General features: G+C 40.6%; 1 long non-coding RNA gene and 2 pseudogenes across 2 annotated transcripts in view; 2 read left to right on the top strand and 1 right to left on the bottom strand.

Moving 5' to 3' along the window:
• Nucleotides 1-9075, top strand: part of LOC131755443 (UDP-N-acetylglucosamine--peptide N-acetylglucosaminyltransferase 110 kDa subunit pseudogene) — a 149681-nt pseudogene extending 140606 nt beyond the window's left edge.
• Nucleotides 1-20191, top strand: part of LOC131755467 (RNA/RNP complex-1-interacting phosphatase-like) — a 289322-nt pseudogene that overhangs the window by 266264 nt on the left and 2867 nt on the right.
• LOC136794088 (uncharacterized) overlaps nucleotides 3873-20191 on the bottom strand; it is a 50401-nt gene continuing 34082 nt past the window's right edge. The window contains exon 5 of one of the 2 annotated variants that reach the window (XR_010840386.1): nucleotides 3873-4505. This is a non-coding gene — a long non-coding RNA (uncharacterized lncRNA). Of the gene's footprint in view, nucleotides 4506-7823; nucleotides 8006-20191 lie in introns of those variants that run through there. The other variant, XR_010840388.1, reaches the window with a different exon arrangement.

Genomic DNA, 20191 nt, shown 5'->3' with positions numbered 1-20191 from the left:
GGAGTCTGCAATAGGTAGCCTAATGGAACCGCCCAATGTGAAAAAAACAAAAACATAAACACAAAAGCAAGCCAAAAAGTGGACCAGGACTTTCTGTAAACTATCCTGCTTTTTGTTGGATGATGCCATGAAAATCAAGATGCTCCTGAAAGGTCTTAATAGCTGACCAAGAATAGGAAACAATTGAAATTCTCTCAGGCTTATTCAACCCTATCACTGGACACATTTATACCTCTCGGGAATGTTATTCAAATAAGAGATTAATAAAGCTTTGATAGATGACTTGATAAACCTCTAAATATGTAAATCTTCATTTCCTCCTAGGTTTTCTCTATTTTGGGTTTCCAAAAGATTTAAATAAACCACAGGATAATTAAAAATTCGACATTATCTTTCTTCCCTTCACGTTTTTTGATGGTAAACACCTTTTTATTTTCTCCATAGTGCTGCCCAGTTTCCACCAGTACAGTTCTGAAGTGAATTTTGCTCTGGATGGTGGGATATATAAGATGTAAATGAATTGTTTGTATATGTTTTAGAATTCTTCAAAAGGGCCTGCCCATGGAAATGCATTGAATATTACTTAAATAACTCAAGTAACTTCCTCAGAATTATTATTCTATTCTGGTTAGGATACTATCTGCTCTGGTTTGTTAAAATTTCCCTTCAGAGTGGTTTTAATTTTCTTTCTGATAGGGTCCTAGGATTTATTGCCACAGCCATCCTGCATCTGTTTTTCTTTGAATTACTCTCCTTGCAGTTTCTGATCCATACAGGGCCCTACAGGTTAGTGACAAGCTGGCCATCACAACTCTGGGAAGGACAGGCCTACTTTTCAGAGGTGTTGATGTTTTCTGTACCTGAAGGTTTAAAGAGATATCAGTCTTCCTCACCACCTCCCTTGGCCCTCTTAATGAACTAAGCAGTTCCTCATGAACTTTCTGTAGGATATCTGTACCAACTTCTCAATATTGTTCCTTCCTCAGTCTAAATTCCTGGCCTCAAGGTAATGTGAGATTTCTAGCTCCAGCCCCTATTTACATAAGGCCTATACTAAGGAACAGAACCCATAGACATCAGTCCGCTCTTATTTCTCTAGATTTAAGTTCTCTGTTACTTTCTGAAACATGCAGGTGTTCCTTTCTTTCTTTTAATCTCAGCTATGTGCTTTTCACTTTTTCAAAATTCACCCAGAGTTTACGTGTGTCTCCAGTAAGAGTACATTAAATTGAGCTTAGTCTGCTATTCTACTGGCATATTAGAGATCCAAATAATTTGCTACTTAACTGGATTCAATTACCTGTATATTTCAGGCATCTGAAACTCACCATGTTCCCAATTTCCCTCCTTATTGTTAGTAATTTTCTTGGGAATCTGGATGACATTAAATGGAATAAAGTTCGTGAGTGGCCCAGGAATGCCTGACAGTTTGTTTGTCAGAGTGGCCAGGGAAAGTGAAGCAAGGAAGGAAACCAAATGCAAAACAGAATCACATTATGATGGCTGAGTTTAGTCCCAAGATTCCATGCAGAGCTGTGTGTAGAGCTGGGTTGGGTTATAAATTATGCCAGAGCTCTAGGTGGGGCTGACACCATCTCGTGCCAAGCTCTCAGTTCTGGGCTAATGTCATCTCTGGTCCGCTGTATGGAGTGGAAACTTTGGAGAAATGGCCAATGTGTTCCACGGTGTAGGAAGAGGGAAACTGGGAACATGACTTTCTAAATTGTGGTTAGTAATTCTAAATTACTAACCACTGTAAATGTGCCTTAAACTGTGGTTTTTTTTTTTTTTTTTTTTTTTTTTTGCGGTACACGGGCCTCTCACCGCTGTGGCCTCTCCCGTTGTGGAGCACAGGCTCCGGACGCGCAGGCTCAGCGGCCACGGCTCACGGGCCCAGCCGCTCCGCGGCATGTTGGATCCTCCCGGACCGGGGCACGAACCCGTGTCCCCTGCATCAGCAGGCGGACTCGCAACCACTGCACCACCAGGGAAGCCCTTGAACTGTGTTTTTTAATTTGACCAGTCAGATCAATGACTTTCCTTTTGAATGAAATGCTGCTATGTATATGAGCAGGAAAACAAAACTGGTGTAAGGAATAGATAGCTAGTGGGAAGCAGCCGCATAGCATGGGGAGATCAGCTGGGTGCTTTGTGACCACCTAGAGGGGTGGGATGGGGAGGGTGGGGCGGAGGGAGATGCAAGAGAGAAGAGATATGGGGACATATGTATACGTATAACTGATTTACTTTGTTATAAAGCAGAAACTATCACACCATTGTAAAGCAATTATACTCCAATAAAGATGTTTAAAAAACTGGTAGAAAGAGATAGAGAGACTGGGAGTCTTATTTTCCCACCAATTAACTTTTCCTCTGACCATGCATGACCTTCCCTTTGAGTCTCCTAGACCTTGCGGATGATCGCAACCCCTTGGGTTGGGTGATGGCAACCCCATCTTCGCTAGAACCTCTGTAGTTAACTTTGATTTTTCCCACTCTGTCTATCCATCCCATGTGTGCAGTCAGACATTTGATCTTGGACTTTTACTGACAAAATATGCTTGAATGTAAGCATTTCTTTTCACTCCCACTGCTACTGCTATTGTCACTGCCTTAACTAGGGCTTTATCTTTAAGTTCTTTATATAAATATATAAATGTCTATATATAAATAAAATACACAAATAAATAAAATATAATATTTCTGATGGTTTTAAAGTCTTTTCTTGATAAAGACTTTTCCTGATAAAGATACACAGTATCTTATATAAATATTTTTGTATTATCTGTTCTTTTCTTAAAATTTTTGTCATATGATTCTATCTCTTGGTATGTCTAGAACTTTTTGATTGAAGGCTGTCTATTTTATTTGGCATTTTTTGTTTTTCTCAGTGGAAACGTTGTTTTGCTTCAAACTATTTTATTTTACCTGGCAGTAACAAATCTTCAAATTACAATTTTTTAAATGCTTTCAAATATCAATACTATAGGTGTCACAAAATCTAGAAAAATTACATTTAAAAATTAACTACCGGGCTTCCCTGGTGGCGCAGTGATTGAGAGTCCGCCTGCCGATGCAGGGGACACGGGTTCGTGCCCCAGTCTGAGAAGATCCCACAGGCTGCGGAGCGGCTGGGCCCGTGAGCCGTGGCCGCTGAGCCTGCGCATCTGGAGCCTGTGCTCTGCAACGGGAGAGGCCACAACAGTGAGAGGCCCGCGTACCGCACAAAACAAAAGAAAGTTAACTACTGCCAGATGTGTCTGTATAAAACTTTTCCCCACTCTTTTAGCTATAAATTCTTTTTTTTTTTTTTTCCTTTTTGTGATATGCAGGCCTCTCACAGTTGTGGCCTCTCCCGCCGCGGAGCACAGGCTCTGAACGCGCAGGCTCAGTGGCCGTGGCTCACGGGCCCAGCCGCTCCGCGGCATGTGGGATCTTCCCAGACCGGGGCACGAACCCGTGTCCCCTGCATCGGCAGGCGGATTCCCAACCACTGCGCCACCAGGGAAGCCCTAGCTATAAATTGTTTTACTGCCTCCTCATATGACAATTTATGTATTTTAGAAATAAAATTTTAAGAAATAAACTTTGTAGTTTATAGACATAGATTACTTTTAACATGGTTGATTAGAATTTTCTTTTAGTTATTAATAGTTTAGAAAAGTTTATTTCAGCTTCACAATTTATTATTGTTAATGTCACATTAATTTTCATTGTTAACTTTGAGAAAATCTCTATGGATTACTTCCTCATAAATATTTACTATTATAAATGCATTACTGACTTCAGTACTGCTATAGGTTTGTGCATTACAGGAATTCTGATAAAATACTCATTCACACCATTCCATTACACACATTACTGATGGAGTCTATTCTTGTATTTATTTAATTATTTATGGCTGTGTTGAATCTTGGTTTCTGTGTGCGGGCTTTCTCTAGTTGCAGTGAGTGGGGGCTACTCTTTGTTGTGGTGCACAGGCTTCTCACTGAAGTGGCTTCTCTTGTTGCAGAGCACGCGCTCTAGGCATTCAGGCTTCAGTAATTGTAGCTCACAGGCTCAGGAGTTGTGGCTCACGGGCTCTAGAGCGCAGGCTCTGTAGTTGTGGCGCACGGGCTTAGTTGCTCCGTGGCATGTGGGATCTTCCCGGACCAGGGCTCGAACCCGTGTGCCCTGCATTGGCAGGCGACTTCTTAACCACTGTGCCACCGGGGAAGCCCCTGGAGTATATTCTTGACAGAAGAAAATTTCCGTTTTGACGAAGCATTGATGAGAACTGAATCTTTGACTTCTCTTTCACATGCTTGATGATTGAAATAATTTTCCACAGAAAAGCTTCTGGTTTTATACTTTTCAGTTCTTTTTTTTTTCTTCAAATGCACATGCTTTCAGAGCTGTGAAGTGCAAGACATGGCTGTACTTTAAGGTGGTTTTTGTCCTTATGCTTCTGTGTCTTGCGCTAGTTAAGTCAGTCGAGTAGTCAGTAAGAGTACTGGAAGTTATTCCTGTAATGGGATAGTATATAGTCAATGACATATGGTGGTGTCTGAAAATCACATAAAATAGCCTCACTTAAAACATCTCCTTAGCCAGATTTCAAAAAAGCCTGTGGCCATTCCAGTATGATCCAACGTAGCTGAATATGATAGAAGAAAGATTGGCAAAGAAAGAGACGCTGGTCTTACCTGATGGAAGTTAAAATATCTCACTTCTGACAATTTTGCAAAAACCTATAATTACATGAACTAATTTCTAGGGTTCTTCATAGGACCTAAAAAGCAACCCATAGAGTTGTGGAACAATAATAGAAGCTACTGTAATGAGAAGCCCATGCACCGCAACAAAGAGTAGCCCCCGCTCACCGCAACTAGAGAAAAGCCGCACGCAGCACTGAAGACCCAACGCAGACAAAATAAAAGTAAATAAATAGGGGCTTCCCTGGTGGCTCAGTGGTTGAGAGTCCGCCTGCAGACGCAGGGGACACGGGTTCATGCCCCAGTACTGGAAGATCCCACATGCTGAGGAGTGGCTGCGCCCATGAGCCATAGCCGCTGAGCCTGTGCATCCGCAGCCTGTGCTCCGCAACGGGAGAGGCCACAGTGGTGAGAGGCCTGCGTACCACACACAAAAAAGTAAATAAATAAATTTATTTTTAAAAAAGTAATACTCAGGTTTGAGGCATGAGAAATATGAGGAGAAATTAGCTAATGTTTTCACAAGTTTATAAATATCAAGCTCAGTCTCTAAGATTTTAGCATTATATACAATATCGGTTACTTATTACTGGTTTGGGAAGGCCAATTTAAAGTTTTCTGATCTTACTGTATTGAAATTCACGGCCCTAATGTTTTCCACATTGACTATATGAATGAAGAAAATTCAATCATCTATTTCATTTCCAACTGGACAGAAAACACAATTTTAAAAAGTGTTTGGACTACTACTGACTTTTGATTTCTTCTAAGGCAAGCGTATAGGTAATTTTTATTCCCTGAATAGGAGAAAAAATGGTGGAAGAAGGCAGGGTTAAGAATTAAGATTTCAAGACCGTGAGAGGTAGATGGCCAACCAGAGTTCCTCAGGTTCGGTGCCTGTAACTGTTGCCGCTGCTTAAGCCTGTCAAAGCAGTGGTATGGCTGCTGCCCTCGTATTTGCTCCCTCTAGAAACACTCTTGCCAGTAGTGGCGGCAGCGGGACTCAGTGATCCCCTTTTCTCTCTCCCTCCAGAAGCTCCAGATGCCGTCTTCCGGGGGCAACGTGGCCGACAGCACGGAGCCAACGAAACTAACCTTCCAAGGGTTAGCTGAGTTGGCACATCGAGAATATCAGGCGGGAGATTTTGAGGCAGCTGAGAGATACTGCATGCAGCTCTGGAGACAAGAGCCAGACAATACTGATGTACTTTTATTACTTTCATCTATACACTTCCAGTGTCGAAGGCTGGACAGATCTGCCCACTTTAGTACTCTGGCAATCAAACAGAACCCTCTTCTGGCAGAAGCCTATTCGAATTTGGGGAATGTGTACAAAGAAGGAAGGCAGTTGCAGGAAGCAATTGAGCATTACCGGTATGCAGTGCATCTCAAGCCAGATTTCATCGATGGTTATATTAACCTGGCAGCCGCTTTGGTAGCAGCAGGTGACTTGGAAGGGGCAGCACAAGCTTACGTCTCTGCTCTTCAGTGCAATCCTGATTTGTACTGTGTTCTCAGTGACCTGGGGAACCTGCTCAAAGCCCTGGGTCGCTTGGAAGAAGCCAAGGCATGTTATCTGAAAGCAATTGAGACGCAACCGAACTTTGCAGTAACTTGGAGTAATCTTGGCTGTGTTTTCAATGCACAAGGGGAGATTTGGCTTGCAATTCATCACTTTGAAAAGGCTGTCACCCTTGACCCCCATTTTCTGGATGCTTATATCAATTTAGGAAATGTCTTCAAAGAGGCACGGATTTTTGACAGAGCTGTGGCAGCTTACCTTTTTGCTCTAAGCTTGAGCCCAAATCATGCAGGGGTACATGGCAACCTGGCTTATGCATACTATGAGCAAGGCCTGATAGATCTGGCAATAGACACCTACAGGCGAGCTATTGAATTGCAACCCCATTTCCCTGATGCTTACTGCAACCTAGCCAACGCTCTCAAAGAGAAGGGCAGTGGTGCCGAAGCAGAAGATTGTTATAATACAGCTCTCGGGCTGTGCCCCACCCATGCAGACTCTCTGAATAACCTAGCCAATATCAAAAGAGAACAGGGAAACATTGAAGAGGCACTTCGCTTGTATCATAAAGCCTTAGAAGTCTTCCCAGAGTTTGCTGCTGCCCATTCAAATTTAGCAAGTGTATTGAAGCAGCAGGGAGAACTGCAGGAAGCTCTGATGCATTATCAGGAGGCTATTCGAATCAGTCCTACCTTTTCTGAGGCCTACTATAATATGGGAAACACTCTAATGGAGATGCAGGATGTCCAGGGAGCCTTGCAGTGTTATATTCGTGCCATTCAGATTAACCCTGCATTTGTGGATGCCCACAGCAATCTGGCTGCCATTCACAAGGATTCATGGAATATTCCAGAAGCAATTGCTTCTTATCGCACCGCTCTGAAGCTTCAACCTGATTTACCTGACGCTTATTGTAATTTGGCTCATTGCCTGCAGCTTGTCTGTGATTGGACAGACTATGATGAGCGAATGAAGAAGTTGGTCGGCATTGTGGCTGACCAGTTAGAGAAGAACAGGTTGCCTTCCGTGCAACCTCATCATAGTATGCTGTATCCTCTTTCTCATGGCTTCAGAAAGGCTATTGCTGAGAGGCATGGGAACGCCTGCTTGGATAATATAAATGTCCTTCACAAACCACCGTATGAACATCCAAAAGACTTGCGGCTCAGTGGTGGCCGACTGCGTGTAGGATACGTGAGTTCTGACTTTGGGAATCATCCTACTTCTCATCTTATGCAGTCTATTCCAGGCATGCACAACTCTGACAAATTTGAGGTATTCTGTTATGCCCTGAGCCCAGATGATGGCACAAACTTCCGAGTGAAGGTGATGTCAGAAGCCCATCATTTCATTGATCTTTCTCAGATTCCATGCGATGGAAAAGCAGCTGATCGCATCCATCAAGATGGTATACACATCCTTGTAAATATGAATGGTTATACCAGGGGTGCTCGAAATGAACTCTTTGCTCTCAGGCCAGCTCCTATTCAGGCAATGTGGCTGGGGTACCCTGGGACTAGTGGCACGCTTTTCATGGATTATATCATCACTGATCAGGAAACTTCACCTGCTGAAGTTGCTGAGCAGTATTCTGAGAAACTGGCTTATATGCCCCGTACTTTCTTTATTGGTGATCACGCTAATATGTTCCCTCACCTGAAGAAAAAAGCGGTCATCGATTTTAAGTCCAATGGGCACATTTATGACAATCGGATTGTGCTGAATGGCATCGACCTCAAAGCATTTCTTGATAGTCTACCAGATGTGAAAGTAGTCAAGATGAAATGTCCTGATGGAGAAGACAACACAGACAGCAGTAATACGGCTCTTAATATGCCTGTCATTTCTATGAATTCTATTGCAGAAGCAGTTATTGACATGATTAACAGAGGACAAATTCAGATAACAATTAATGGATTCAGTATTAGCAATGGACTGGCAACTCCCCAGATCAACAATAAGGCTGCCACTGGAGAGGAGGTTCCCCGTACCATTATTGTAACCACACGTTCTCAGTACGGGTTACCGGAAGATGCCATTGTGTACTGTAACTTTAATCAGTTGTATAAAATTGACCCACCTACTTTGCAGATGTGGGCAAGTATTCTGAAGCGTGTTCCCAATAGTGTACTGTGGCTGTTGCGTTTTCCAGCAGTAGGAGAACCTAATATTCAATGGTATGCACAAAATATCGGCCTTCCCCAGAACCGTATCATCTTTTCACCTGTTGCTCCTAAAGAGGAACATGTTCGCAGAGGCCAGCTGGCTGATGTCTGCTTGGACACTCCACTCTGTAATGGACACACCACAGGGATGGATGTGCTTTGGGCAGGGACACCCATGGTGACTATGCCAGGAGAGACTCTCGCTTCCCGAGTTGCAGCTTCCCAGCTCACTTGTTTAGGCTGTCCTGAGCTTATTGCTAAAAATAGACAAGACTATGAAGACATAGCTGTGAAACTGGGAACTGACCTAGAATACCTGAAGAAAATTCGTGGCAAATTCTGGAAGCAGAGAATATCTAGCCCTCTGTTCAACACCAAACAATACACAATGGAACTAGAGCAGCTCTATCTACAGATGTGGGAGCATTATGCAGCTGGCAACAAACCTGATCACATGATGAAGCCTGTTGAAGTCACTGAGTCGGCCTAAATAATGACTGTGTGCATGGGAGAATTACCCCTGTACGTCAGCCTCAACGTTCTGGGGGAAAGGGAACTACTTTTTACTTCTCTGTACAACTTTTTACTTCTCTGTGCAACACCCATGTTGCACATGGGTGACAGACAATGATAAGAAATAGCACAGCCAGCCTTGCTTCCTGCATGATCATGATAGGGAGAGACACAAGAGATGCGAAGCTGCTGTTCCGCAAGGAGTCTCCAGAGAACTTTGCAGCAGCCAGCTGTTGCGTAAGTCTGGGAGGTCTCATCTCCCTTGGTCTTCCATGGGATGGATGGTAAGTGTGGAAGGGAGATAGAGATTGCCCAGCCATTTTTGATTATCAGGGATTGATTGAGTCTTCTGAGTTATTTTTTTCTTATATTTTGGGTATTGGAGCTTTTAAAAATGTTTGGTTTCAGGTATTTTTCTTCATGTGAAGTGTATATGATTCTCTTGAGATAAGGTTTTAAGCTAAAATATTCCTTGTTTTAGTTTCTGAGCTCTACAGATAAATGGGGACTTTGCTGGTGTAGTCTTTTTATAGGTTTTATAAACCACTTGAGCCTAGATCAGTGATTTTAGTGTCTGACATAATGTTTGGAACTATCGGTGCTCTGTTGGTTTCTAGATGATGGCTTAAATTCTTTTTCTGGTCCGTTTCCTTCTTCCCTTCTCCCCACGCTAAAAATTGTCCTGTAACTTGGCTAACAAAAAACCAAGTCTCATTCAAAACCTCCCAGAGTGTTTCTCTTAAACACAACGTCTGGTGCCAAATGAAGAATCTTAGGAGTGATGATTAATTATGAAGGGCACAGTCGTGGTACTGTCACCGATGATAATAATAATGGATTTGGGGCCTAGAGTTTTGACCTGTTTCACCAGTGTTTTACCGTTCACTGCCCCTGTATGCTGCCTCCAAAAGTGACAGTGTGTGATAAGATTTTTACTTTCATTTCTAAAGTTTGTTTTTTTTAAGTGAGTCCTGTTCTTCCTTTTTCTTTCAGCAGAAATGAAATCCCAAGTAAGTATAAGTATTCAACTATTTGATCGGTAAGTCACAGTTATCTCCAGTACATTAAATAACTGGCACCAAAAAACATGTTATAGGTAAAAAGCTCTGAAGAACCAGCTATGTATATGATAATTATGTTTCAGAACTTTTAGGGTATTATATATAATAACTTGTCTTCTGGACGTGGTCTTGAAGTCTTTATGGATTCAGCCTCAGTAGTAGCAAACTGCACTGCTACTTGGTTTGGAGTACAAATTAGACTTTAGCACTCCTGGAGGTTGAGTTTTTGGTATTGAAAACCATAGGAATGAAATTATTGTATTTCAACAAAGATCGAGGGCTTGAGGCTTAAACAAGCCAACATATGAATATATGTTTTTGTCTTGCTGTACTGCACATATGCTGTCTGGTAACCGATACTTTTTCTGCTAGTAGTGCGCAAGATTATGTCTTTCCAAGGCGCTGAGGCAGTGCACCTGTTCTGTAGTTGCAGCTGTTGCCTGAATGTATCCTAGCTGACAAATTATTGATGAATAAGAACTTGAATCTCTGAAAGATTTGTACTGTGAACCAAAATCTGAGCAAGGAGTCTCAAATGTAATTCTTAAACAGAATTACATGTTAATGAACCATTTAACAGTGTAAATGAAGGAACATCAGCGTAGGGATTTCTTTTAATTTATTTTTTACCTGCTTGAAATATCAGTTAAAGGTTGCCAGCTTGGTTGCAGATGAACCGACGTTTGAAGTTCACCAAACTACTTAATGTGGAATAGGATAATAGGCTTCCAACGCCCTCAAGGCTGTGACCTTGCAGCCATTTTACACAGCACATCATCCTCCTATAGGGATGAACCTTTCCCCTGGCCCGAAAAGTAGCCGCTCTGGTTGAAGCTTTGCTTATTGTAACAGGGTTTTGTTTCCAGGTAACATGTCTGTGGAAGACTTAATTCTGCATAGAGATATAGATATTACTGGAAACTAATTGTTTTTTCTATTATACTCTGCTTTATCCAAAAAGTAAAACATTTAAATTGTGCTCCCGAAATTCAGATGTTCTCTTGCAATCTTTAAACAATACATGAATGATTTGCCCTTAAAAAAAAGAATTAAGCAGTTAAGCTGTTGGTCCCAAATCAGACAAATGATCCTTATACCTCCTGTCAATATTGTTAACAGAGACTGTTATTTTATTAATCCTTATGATCCCGTGATTCTTTCATGTTTCAGGGCACAGCAGGTGAGAGAGTGGATTTGTTAAGCTGGGTGGGTTTATCCTTCTGTTATGTGTTCATTCAGTTTTATGTTCATCTACTTATTGTACACATACAGCAATAGAAGCTGCTAAAGCAATCATTGCTATTCTGCAAAACAACAAGGCACAGAAGCAGATGTCTTATTTCTGAGATTTCTCCTCCCAGGATTATGATGATTAAAGATCCTTTCCCCCCACTCCCTGGAGAGGACAAGGGGCTGCTCGCTGGAGGTTTCTTAATGACTTGGGGAAAGGCTCAGATATCCCCCCATTATGGTAATCCACCCCAGGGACAAACCACACAAGAATATTATGAATTTATTTTATTTTTCTATCCTTGCAAAGGTAATACTCAGCTCATTAGAAAATGAAAACTATACCGTCAAATTTCAGAATTACATGGATTAAGAAAATCACCAAAGCGGCATCATATCACGTGCGTTATAGTTGTACTGACTATATTGACTATATTAACTATATTGTGTTAACAATATATTGTATCACTATATATTGCAAAGGCAAAATGCTGTAACTTATTTCAGAGAAAATACTTATGTTGGCAGACCCCAAATTGTACATTGTAGACGGGTCCTAGGAAAAGATTTAATTCATAGTGGACAAGACGTGAGCTTCTGTTTTCAGCCACGTGCTATTTCAAGAATTAAACATCATGAATAATACAGGATATAAGAGGAATGGTCTAAAGAAGGAAAAGCACATTTTGATTAGGAAAGAGAATTTAAGGCTTAAGTCTTTTTTTTAAGGAAAACTGCCTTTTTACTATGAGATAAGAAAATTGTTTCCTTCTTTTCTTCCTTGCTTTCTTCTTCTTCTTCTTTTTAACCTTTAAAAAAAAATTTTGGATATTTGACCTCTAAGCTGAGATGACTGAAAATGCCTCCTCTGGGCGTCAACTTTTTGAAAGACTTTTTCCCCCTCCCTAAGGGCTATTTGCCTCTTGGAGGCATTGTCTACATTAGTCACCAAGAGGCAAGCATTTGTCCTTGCACGAAATGCTGACACCTCCTGATAAGAGGGAAGCTGCAAAGTAGAAGAATTGAAGGTCAATATGTTGATATTGGTCTCAAGCGCATTGATGTACATTTGTGAATTGGGGAAGGGGAGTGAAGCTTGAGAGTGGGCCAGTGGGGAGGGGTAAATATTTTGTGATGCTGTCTACCTATGGGCTTAGAAAGTTTACAGCTGCATTAGGATGACAAGCATTACCATTAGCATGAAAAGCAGGGCAGACCTCAGTTGCAAAAGCTTCTAGCCATACACATAGGGCAATACGTAAATGATACACCTTATTGCATTCACCCACTCACCCTCCCCTGTTCACGCTAATTGGAAATTTCAATCCATTTCAGAGAAGTACTACAACTATCAATCATTTTCCCTGGCACGAATCTTCCAGGAAGAAGAAAATGAAATACACCTAGCCACGGAGCTCACGCACTAGCCCATGTGTCTTAGATTTAATATCTGATCGCTAGCTGGCTTGAAGCCAAGAGGTGGTTCACAAAGTTGCTGCACATTAGAATCACCTGGGGGCCTCTGAGACCTCCCCGTGCCAGGCTCCTGCCTACACCTCCTGAATCAAAATCTCTGGGGCTGGGACCCAGACGCCAATGTTTTTCTTAAAAGCTCTTTAGGGAATTCAAATGAGCAGCAAAGCTTGAGAACCAGCCCAATGAGGGGAACAAACTGATTTCACACAGATAAAGTGGGGCAATTCATATGTTAAGAGAACGTGAATATATATGTGTGTATATATATATATATATTTCTTTTTTTCTCCTAATTCTGTTTGTGTTTCAAATAGGCTTTTTTTTTCTTCTGCAAAAAGCTTTATTGTTTCCATGAGGGCTCCAGGGCTGTTACAAAGCTGCCTCGTGGCTGCAGAGCGGGGCTTCAGGCGGAAGCTGTGACGCCAGAGGGGCTCCTCAGAGGCCGCTGGACTTCAGAGACTCCTGTTTGTGCTCGAGGGTGAGCCTTTCAAAGAGATGCTCGCCCAGCACAACCTGCGGACCAGCCAGCCTGCGGAGCTTGGTCAGGTAGGTGGTCGCCCATCTTCTTGATGAGTTTCACCTGCTCCTCCAGGAAGCGGCTCTCCAGGAAGTCACAGAGGTGGGAGTCCGCGCGGGCAGAGCCCAGGGCGCGCAGATCCCATAGTGCCTGGTTCAGGTTCTTCTCCCTAAGAATGGCGGCTTCCACAGCGTCCTGGGTTCTACCCCGCTCATGTTGAGAAGGCTTCTGCGCATCCTGGAAGAGGGCGCGGCCGCAGCACTGGTTTTGCATTTTCAAGAGGCGCTGGGCGCCCTCGCACTCCTCCTCAGCCAGTTGGCGCCAAATGTGGCCCACACTGTCCAGAGTCCCATTGCTGCTGTCGAAACAGAAGCTCAGAGAGAGGTAAGTGTCCACAGATACAGGCTGAACAGGCGGTGGACAGCGGCCTCCACCTCGATGGAATAATTCTGAGGAAGCTGGGAACTTGTGGTTGATCAGTGAAAAGGATTTAAGCTCACAAAACGGTGTTGGCCTGTCCTGGAGGCTGAGCATAGGTGAGTGGCTGATTCTAAAGGTTGCGACTGGAAGAAAGGTAGGAGGGTGGTCGGGGGCTGGAGCAAGGAGCGTCCCTGGGTCTGTTCATTGCAAACACCGTTGAAGCAAAAGACAGCTGTGCAGGACCGCCGAGCGCACTGCCTCAAATAGGCTTCGATATAAATGAACAAGAAGTCCAAGCAAGGACAAAACTTACCCTTCCCCCCACCAGAATAGCTGGTGATACTAGAATCTAGATCTGGGGAGGGATTCTTCCGTTACTTTCTTAACATTCCAAGCCAGTAGAGCAGTGGTTCTCAAAGTATGGTCCCCTTGTAAGCAAGCAGTACCCTATGGGGCCTTCCTAGGACAGACCCATCCCCCATCTCCTCTGCTGTAGTTCCTCTCTGAAGTACTCAGACAATAGTATCTCAGGCATATTTCTTGGGTTTTCAGATGCTAAAAACCACCACCCAATGGAAGAAATTAACTCCTTGATGATCATGAGCACGTAGCCCCCAGACCTTCTGGCACCTAAGGATGGATAATGTTACCTGCCCTGTGGCCTCAACATCAACCAGTCAGAGGATTGTGCACGAGGTAATCACATTCCCTGGGACGTCCCTCCCTCACCTGGCCTTTAAAAATGCTTTGCTGAAATCCTTTGGAGATTTCAGGGTTTTTTGGAACACGGGCCAACCCCTCTCCTTGCTCGATCCTGCAACAAACCTGTCTCTGCTCCACACTCCAACCTTTAGGTATGTTTGGCCTCCCTGTGCTTCAGACACACGAACCTGCATTCGGTGACAACCTGACCAGCTTTAGCAGCGTCCCCTGATAATGTGTTCGATATTCCAGTTGTAGGGCCCTGTCCCAGCCGTATGGAATCAGCAACTCTGGTGGGGCTCAGTGATCTCTGTTATAACAGGCCCTCCAGATGATTTTTCTTCACCTTAAAGTTTGGACATATCTGCATCGTCAGCTGGCCAAAGCGTCCACCAGCAGGGGAAGGGGAGCGGCGCCTGGAAAAGATCGGGACCAGCCAAGGCAAGTCCAGCAGCATGTGCCGTGGTAGTCACGGAGAACGCCTTTGCTCCACTGGTTGGCACAGACTAGTATCTGGGAGCACTGGCAGGGTTATGGAGGATGCTTTACATGTCAATGTAGAGTGACCGCTGTCCTGGTTTGCCAGGGACTTCCCCTGTGTGAGCACTTAAAATCTCATCCCGGCAAAGCCCTTAGCCCTGGGTTTGAAAAACTTAGGCAATAACATGAAATTTAGGGGAAACAGGATCTAGGTTTTGGGCAAGTCACAAGTGCTAATTAAAGCTAAGCAAGTATGGACAACATCTAGCCTTGTTTGCCCCTTTGTGGGGAGGTAAATCTGATTGGGTGAAAGGACTTATTGTTAAGAAATCTTTGTGGAAACATCCCCTTCTGCTTAGTCCACTGGTTCTCAGTTCTGGCTAGACATTGGCGTCGTCTGGGGAGATTTAAAATGATTTTATTGGTCTAGGATGACCAACCGTAGGTGTGAGGGTTTGTAAAAAGTGCTTCAGATGATTCTAACGTGCAGCCAAATTTAGGTGCCACCGCTTAAGCTTTTGAACCGCGGATACATATTTTCACCTCATCTTCCTGTGAGAATATCCAACAGTAGCTGAGGTTTGTGTTGTTTTCGTTTTCTTTTTTTCACTGTCTTATTGTAAGATTTACTGTCTTAAATAAGATTGAATGTACAGAAAATCCTGCTAGTCCTTCTGGTATAGCTGGATACTTAGAATAATAGCGCTAAGATATATACCATTTAACTATTGTGACTGGCCTTTGTAAAATCAACATCTGCATTGAATTAGTAGGATCCCTTTTGAAGTTGTCATGTTGGGGAGCTATACCTCTGATCTGCTGCCATTGCTAAATATCTTATTAGGAATTGCTTTTAAAAATCTTTAGGAATTAAAACCAAGATTGCTGTATTATTTGTCCTGGGACCACAAAAACCTCACAAAGTTCCCCCGCTGTACCTTCTACCCCCATCTCTAACCCTTGGCAACTTCTTATCTGTTCTCCATCGCCACAGTTTTGTTATTTTAAGAATAATAAGTAAACATAATCATCAATTACTTAATCTTCGGAGATTGGCCTTTTAAATTTTTCCCTCGGCATCATTCCCTTGAAGTTCATTTCAATTTTTGCCTATATTAATAATTTGTACCTTTTTGTTGCTCGGTAGTATTCTATCGTAAGATTTTATCATATCACAAATTGTTTCCACATTCATCCATTGAAAGACATTTGGGTAGTTGCCAGTTTTTGGCTATTAAAAATAAAACTGCTAGGAACATTTCTATGTAAGTTTCTGTGGGAACTTCATTAAGTTTTTGTTTCTTTTGGATAAATGCTCAAGAGTACAATTACTGCGTTGTAGGGTGAATCTACTTTTAGGATGAAAAGAGACTGTCAAGCTGTTTCTCAGAGTGGCTAAACCATTTTATTTTTCCACCAGTGATGTAATTTTTCTACGTACTCGCCAGCATTTGATATTGTCACTATACTTTAATTTTAGTTATTCTCTGATATGTCATTATGGTCTTAATTTGCATTTCCCTAATGGCTAATGATGTTGAACATCTTTTCATGTGCTTCTTTGCCATGTGTATATTCTCTTCCATGAAATGTCTGTTCCTTTCTTCTGCCTATTTTCTAGTTGGATGTTTTTAAGTTGTTTGGAGAGTTCTTTGTATATGACATATATGTATATGACAAATGACTTTGTATACAAGTCATTTGTCTCATATGGGATTTTCAAATATGTTTTCCCACTGTGTTATTTGAGTTTTCATCCACTTAAAAGGATCTTCTAGGAAGCATTTTTAACTCATTTTGATGAGATCCAATTTATCAGTTTTTGCTTTTATTGATCATACTTTCCGTGTCAAGTCTAAGAATTATTCACCTAGTTCTAGATGCCAAAGATTTTCTCCTTTTTCTCCCTAAAAATGTCCTGCTTTTACATTTACGATTATGATCCACTTTGATTTAGTTGTTGTGTAAGGTGTGGAGGTTTAGGTTAAGGTTCATTTTTTGTTTGTTTGTTTTTGTTGAGGGATATCCAACTGTTTCAGTACCATTTTTTGAAAAGTCTATTCTTTCTTGATAGCTTTTGCACTGCTGTCAAAAACAAGTTAAATGTATTTATGTCAGTCTATTTCTGGGTTCTCTATTCCATTCCATTGATCTATGTATCTACCCTCCATCATTACTGCAAAATCTTGAAATTGGGTAGGTTAATTCTTCCCATTTTAATCTTCCTTTACAAATTGTTTTAGCTATTCTTCAGCCTCTTCTTACTATATAAATCTTAGAATAAGCTTGTCTATATCCACAGAAACCTTGAGGGCATTTAAAGAGTAATTGTGTTAAGCCTCTTAACTTGGGGAGAATTGACATCTTCATTATGTTGTGTTTTCTAATCCATGAACAAGGTATGTCTCCCTATTTGTTTGGGACTTTTCAATTTTTCTTCATCAGCATTTTGTAATTTTCAGTATACAGGTCCTATAAATGTCTTATTGGGCTTATATTTAAGTATTTATTTAGGTCAGTTGTAAATGGCATCACATATTTTTATTTAAGCTTCTACACATGTGTTATTAATATATAATTTGATAAAATTGTGTTGATTTTGTACTCTTAAAACATTTACAAACTAATATTATTTCTCAAGCTTTTTGTGTTTTCCTTGGCATTTTCTCCATTTAGATTTTCATCTCATCTTCAGATAGAGACAGTTTTACTTTTCCTTAATCAATATAATAGGATATATTACTATTCAACATTCAGTAGGATATATTCCTTCCTATTCTACATAGTAGGAATAGTCCTTTTTTCTTTTAAATAAACTTTTTAAAACTTTAACTTTTAAATTTATGTATTTATTTATTTTTGCTTTATTCTCTTACTAGACCCTCCAGTAATATATTTAATAAAAGTGGTGAGAGCAGATATCGGTGCCTTGTTTCTGATCTGACAGAGAAAGCATTCAGTCTTTCACAGTTAAATATAATGTTGGTATAGGTTGTTTGTAGATCATCTCTATGAGTTTCAAACTATTCCTAGTTTGCTTGGAGTTTTTTTTCTTCTTTCTTTAAAATCATGAATGGGATTGGAGTTTGTCAAATGCTTTCTCTGCATTAATGGATAGGCTCACATGACTTTTCCCCCTTAATCTATAGGATATGGTGGATTACACTGTTTGATTTTCAAATACTTAACCAACTTTGCATAACTGGAATAAATACCACTTGATCATGGTATATTATTCTCTTTATATATTTCTGGATTTAATTTACTAATATTTGGATGAGGATTTTTGCAGCCAATTCATAAAAAATATTGGTCTGTAGTTTTCTTCTTTCTATACTATCCCTGTCTGGTTTTGGTATCAAGGTAATACTGGCTTCATAAAATTAATTAGGAACTGTTCCCTCTACTTCTGTCTTTTATCTACTCATGTAAAATTGGTGTTAATTCTTTAAGTCTTGGGTAAAAGTGAAACATCTAAGCCTGAATATATCTTTTGGGAGTTTTTTTTTTTAAACATCTTTATTGGAGTATAACTGTTTTACAATAGTGTGTTAATTTTTCCTTTACAACAAAGTGAATCAGTTATACATATACATATGTTCCCATATCTCTTCCCTCTTGCATCACCCTCTCTCCCACCCTCCCTATCCCACCCCTCTAGGTGCTCACAAAGCACAGAGGTGATCTCTTTTGGGAGTTTTTAAATGAAAAATCAGTGTTTCAAATGGTTACAGGAAAATTGAGATTATCTATTTCATCTTGGCTGAGTTTTGGTAGTTTGGGGTGTAGAAGCATTGGTCCATTTCATCTACATTATTCAATATATAGTGTAGACTTGTTCATAATAACTTGTCCCTTATTAACCTGCGGGATATGTCATGGTATCCCTGGTTGCATTTCTGATATATGTGATTTGTGCCATCTCTCTTTTTATCTTTATCAGTCTTACTAGATGTTTATTGATTAGATTGTTTATTTCAAAGAACCAGCCTTTTGTTTCACTGATTTTCCCCTCTATTTTGATGTTTTTCAGTTTCATGGATTTCTGTCTCATCTTTATTATTTCCTTCTTTCTGCTTATTTAGTGTTTTTCCTCTTCCTTTTATACTATTTTAATAGAGAAAATTAGATTATTGCTTTGAAATATTTCCTTTCCCAATTTAGTGCTATAGCCTCCTCTTTCAGCATTGCTTTCACTTCATTCCACAAACTTTGATCTGTTATATCTCCATTTTCTTTTATTCTATGCATTAAATAATTTTTCCTTGATGCTGTCTTTTTCACCCAGGAGCTATGTGGAATTGTGATGTTTAGCTTTCATGTGATTGAAGATTTTCCTGTTGTCTTTCTGTTACTGATTTGTAGTCTGATTCCATTATGGCTAGAGAACATACTCTCTCTGATTTTAATTCTTTTAAATCTACTCATGTTTTTTATCGCCCAGTATATGGTATATGAGTGACTGTTCCACGGACACTTGAATATGTATTCTGTTCTTATTGAGTGTGTTCTTCAAACATCAGTTATATCCTGCTGATTGACAATGTTTTCATTTTTTCCATATCCTTGCTGATTTTTCTCTGATAGTTCTATAAATTGCTGTGTTGAAGTCTCAAATAATAATTGTGGATTTAAAATTTTCTCCTTTTACCTTTTTCAGTGTTTGCTTCATGTATTTTGAAGTTCTGTTGTTTGGTGCACACACATTTAGTATCACTAGGTCATCTAGGTGGATTATTCCTGTGATCTTTATGTAATGACCCTCTGCCCCGAATAATTTCCTTTGCTCTGAAATCTACTTTATCTGATATCAATATAGCCATTCCTGCTTTTTCTGATTAACGTTCACATGATATATCATTTTCATCCTTTTACTTTGAACTACCTATATCATGATGTTTAAAGTAAGCTTCTTATAGACAGTATATAGTTGCAACATGCTTGTGATTTTTTAATCTACTCTTCCAATCTCTTTGATATGGTTATTTGGATCATTTACAGTTAATGTAATTATTGCTATGTTAAAGATTAGGTCTACCATTTTATTTTTTGTTTTGTCTTTTACCTTAGTTTCTCAATCCTGTCTTTCTCTTATTTTGCCTTCTTGTGGGTGGCTTAAACATTTTTTAGTAAGTCCATTTTAATTTAATTTATTTATAATCATTTGTGTATGCTGTTTGCATAGTTTTCTTAGTGCTTGCTTTTGGCATTACACTATACATATGTAACTTACCATAGCCTACTGGAATCAGTGTTTTATTACTTCAAGTGAAGTTTCAAAATTTTACTTCCCTTTAGGTCTCTTAATATTCCCCAGGGGTTTTTTTTCTGTTTTTTTTTTTTTTTTTTTTTTTTTTTCTGGTACGCTGGCCTCTCACTGTGCTCCCATTGTGGAGCACAGGCTCCAGACA

The sequence above is a fragment of the Kogia breviceps genome, chromosome 4 (genome assembly GCF_026419965.1).
Source record: "Kogia breviceps isolate mKogBre1 chromosome 4, mKogBre1 haplotype 1, whole genome shotgun sequence".
Classification (NCBI taxonomy): Eukaryota; Metazoa; Chordata; class Mammalia; order Artiodactyla; family Physeteridae; genus Kogia; species Kogia breviceps.
The sequence above is the reverse complement of the archived record's forward strand: the minus strand, read 5'-3'. Positions and strand labels throughout refer to the sequence as shown.